The sequence below is a fragment of the Panulirus ornatus genome, chromosome 58 (genome assembly GCF_036320965.1).
Source record: "Panulirus ornatus isolate Po-2019 chromosome 58, ASM3632096v1, whole genome shotgun sequence".
NCBI classification, from domain to species: Eukaryota; Metazoa; Arthropoda; class Malacostraca; order Decapoda; family Palinuridae; genus Panulirus; species Panulirus ornatus.
The window spans coordinates 38,118,904-38,123,556 of record NC_092281.1 but is presented as its reverse complement, the minus strand read 5'-3'; positions in this window follow the sequence as shown (position 1 = coordinate 38,123,556).

Below are 4,653 nucleotides of genomic sequence, written 5' to 3'. Positions count from 1 at the left end.
TGGTTGGGGGTGTAGGTGGTGGTGGTGGTGGCGTTGGTGATGGTGGTGGTGTTGGTGATGGTGATGGTGGTGGTGGTGGTGATGTTGGTGATGGTGGTGGTGTTGGTGATGGTGGTGGTGGTGGTGTTGGTGATGGTGGTGGTGTTGGTGGTTGTGTTGGTGGTGCTGCCCACGTGCATATGCACCAATAATCACCCATCTCTCTCCATCAACTTTCAGTTTTACCCATATCAATCTAGACTTTAGTTTCTTACACTCTATCTCAGACTCCCACAACTCCTGTTTCAGGAGTAGTGCTACTCCTTCCCTTGCTCTTGTCCTCTTACTACCCCCTGACTTTACTCCCAAGACATTCCCAAACCACTCTTCCCTTTACTCTTGGGCTTCGTTTCACTCAGAGCCAAAACATCCAGGTTCCTTTCCTCAAACATACTTCCTATCTCTCCTTTTTTCTCATCTTAGTTACATCAACGCACATTTAAACACCTCAGCCTGAGCCTTCGTGGGGGATGAGCACTTCCCGCGTGACTCCTTCTTCTGTTTCCCATTTTAAAAAGTTAAGATACAAGGAGGGGAGGGTTTCCAGCCCTCTCTCCCGTCTCCTTTAGTCGCCTTCTGCGACACGTGAGGAGTGTGTGGGAAGTATTCTTTCTCCCCTATCCCCAGGAAAGATTCATACTTGCTGCCTATATTGTCTTTGATATCAATACAGACTATATATTATCTTTCATGTTAGTACATACGATACATTGGATTTGTACTGATATAGTTTTACTAAACATTTTTTTTTTCTTTATCTCAACGGCCGATGTTCGAGCAACCATTACGTCTGAAATGGTGTTGGTCAAGAAGGCCTAAAATTCTGCGTGTAATCTAATTAATTAAATCTATGCAACTGGATTTTTCTCATCTATAGACTTTCTTCTTGAACTGCATGTTACATGATGAAAACAAGGTCTGGTTTATTATTGTCATGAAGGAACTGAATATAGCAGCAAAATATATAAAGAAATTCATCCGATGATTGCAGTTAGAAACTGATAGATGTAATATAGCAAGAAATATTCACAAAACAGTGAGTTGGTGACATGTTTCATATATTTGTAATACAACTCTGAAGTTAGTTCGTAAATCCTTACGGGGAATAAATGGTGGACAAATGGTGAAGGAAGGTGCAAAAACGGGGCTATTTCAGTCCAAACTAGAATTCATTTGTTCACTACGACATTGATCTCAGGACATTTCAATGGCTGAGATTTACATGATACAGAAAATCTTCAAAGAAGGACGATAGACAGATAGATAGATGGTTGAATGAATAGGTAAACTTGATAGATGTAGGTGGAATCAGAGTCGCCTATGATTTCGTTCACAGAGAATGAGATGATAAGTGGGCGAGGCTATAACCATCGTTTGTGATTATTGTAAATGACTAAAAATGATTAATTTTTATTGCTTTTGTACGACTGTTGTTAGCCTTTGAGGGTTAATGTTCCCTCAAAGTTGCCCGGACCCTACCACTAGGAGGTCAGCAGTTCGACTTAGGGTCCATTTGTGCCATGTTTATGGCCCCCAACAGAATGGATGTATTTTTCATATATTTTTTTCATCCCTATGGATGGGACTCATAAATGTTAGGAACTTTTCATAACGATTTGATCCTTTATGATAACCGCTTCATCCGCACAATAGTTTGACAATAATTTGCAACTGAATGAGAACTTTTGCCATAGGAAGTGTCTTTTGAGGACCGGGTATAACAGGGTCGACTGCTGGAGAAGGAGATTCTCCAATCTCAACGACGGGAACTTAAGGTTCAAGGAATTTCAGGGATGAATGTTGGTGGTGTGGACTTTAATCTTCAACACGGCCGCTTCAGCTTTAGGGTCGGCTGCTGCTGCAGGTGCTGCTGATCCTCCAGTTGCAGCGACGGACACTTCAGGGTCTTCATCGAAGACCAGTACGAGTACGTCGGGATCCACCAGGCCTGATTCATCCCCATAGAAGTAGGGGATCAAGGTCACCAATTCAGTGGTAGGCATCACTTTGCCCCGTTGTTTGGTGGGAGCCAAAGAAACATTGATGGGGATGGCGGCTGCTCCTGTGTCAACTACACCAGTTTCCTTGCTGGGTCCGCCTTCGCACAGGTCATCATCATCTTGATGCCGAGTCTGGATCTTCACCACTACTCTCTCGTGCACGGGTTCGATATCCAGACGTGATCTCTTCCTGGAAGGCCTTTGGCATTCTGGAAGGCACCGCTTTCCTCCCTGGGCCAGGCCCTCACTGCCGGACAACCAGGCAATTCTGGTGTAGGCGTACTCCTGGTGGCGGCCGTTGCGTCCTCCAAGTCTGCGATCTGCCTTGATGCCCCACCGTCCCAGTGTTCTCCCGACGTTCAGGACGGCAGCTTTCTCGTACCCGAACCCTTCGCAGAATTCACAGTATCGCAAATATAGCTCAGCTCGGCTTATACAATCTTTAACAGCCCCGGTTTGCTGGATGTGAGCCTCGAAAAATTCAAGGAAGGATTCCTTGCCAGGGTACCGATGGGCAGCGCGGACGTGAGTCATTTCTGCGATCTGGTGAGATGAGTGATTTACTTGACGAAGTAAACTTTTATAGACTAGCACTTGCAAAAATATAGTGAAGCCACACAAAAATATAGTCGACTCTCGTTTCCTCATTGATCTGATATCCTAGATGATAGATTAACATAGTGAAGTTGAAGCACCAGTGTAATGAAGATGAAACATCAATATAGTGAAGATGGCAGGTTACGGTAGAGGGTGTACACTGGGCAGAATTACCTCTAGTGGAGAGTGTAATGTAGCTTGTAGCGGAAATATAATGGTGTGTGTGTGTGTGTGTGTGTGGGTGGGTGTGTGTTTACGTAGTGATACAAAGACTATATAAGAAAAACAGGAAAGCAGGAGTAATCTCGCGTGAGCAATGGCTGCTTAATTGTGGACGTTGTCAACAGCTGGTGGTACTAATTACCCTTGTGCTGTCTAGCTGTCTGTTTGTTGACGAAAACTTTACAGTGAGTTTCCAGTTTGAAAAAAGAAAAAAGAAAATAATCCAAAACTTGTTTTTCATGTTTTTCCCAAGGATAAAGTCTTGTACGCACGACTTCAGACAACTATGAGCAATAACATATATAGGTAACATTAAACACAATGTTAGGGACCAAATCAACTGGACGGTTTCATCAACAATCATGCCATATCAACCAGGACATATTTCATTCTTTAACATTAAAGCAACATATTTACATACATATCCTGTAATTGGTCCACGTAAGCCTAATGATCCTGATGAAGTAATTATGCAGATAAGAGATGATGGGAAATACTCTAACAATAATGAGCTTGAAAACAAAGTTAACTAACAGAAGTGACTCGTCAATAAGTAAGCTCAAGAATATTTTTTTCTTTGATTACTAAACTGTAGGTATTGGGGAAATATGGTATGTACTTCTTGATATCTAAAAAATTCGCCTTTGTCTTTGTTGAGTTTGTAGAAAAATGTAGTTGTTTGTTATCTACTTGTCAGATTTATCCCATCCTACGTTTATATTTATGAATGTCTTACCAATTCCATTACAGCAATATCCCTTACCTCTCTTTGTCCTGTGGAAATGTGTGTAAAATGTGATGTGTGGGAGTAGTTTTCCACCTCTTGCATATCACACATAGATAACATCTTTTTCTGCTCATAATCATATATCTGATTAATCTCATGTGAGTTCTAAGTACCGAATCACAGACACCATTATCTCTCACCGTTATGTTCAGTACAGAGACACCATTATCTCTCACCGTCATGTTCACTACAGAGGAAGACACCATTATCTCTCACCGTCATGTTCACTGCAGAGGGAGACACCATTATCTCTCACCGTCATGTTCACTACAGAGAGAGACACCATTATCTCTCACCATCATGTTCACTACAGAGGGAGGCACCATTATCTCTCACCATCATTAAGTTCTGGCCTGCAAGTAACAGAGAACTGCTACTCAGGACCACCTGGCCATTGTTTGTTTGTGCCAACATTTCCATCTATCGATCGCCAATATACCCAGTCTGTCCCATCTATCGATCACTATAACCAATCTGTCCCATCTATTTATTTTCAATATACACTGTCTGTCCCCATCAATCGATCTTCACTATACCCTGTCTGTCCCCATCTATCGATCTTCACTATAACCTGTCTGTTACATCTATCGATCTTCACTATAACCTGTCTGTCCCATCTATCGATCTTCACTATACCCTGTCTGTCCTATCTATCGATCTTCACTCTACCGAGCCTGTCCCATCTATGGATCTTCTCTATGCCCTGTCTGTCCCGTCTATCAATCTTCACTATACCCTGTCTGTTCCATCAATCAATTCATTATAATGTGTGTCCCATCTACACATCTTCACTAAACCCTGTCTGTCCCATCTATGGATCTTCACTATACCCTGTCTGTCCCATCAATCACTTCATTATAATGTGTCCCATCTACACATCTTCACTATACCCTCTGTCCCATCTATGGATCTTCACTATACCCAGAACCCAGCCTGTCCCATCTATGGATCTTCACTATACCCTGTCTGTCCCATCAATCAATTCATTACAATGTGTGTCCCATCTAC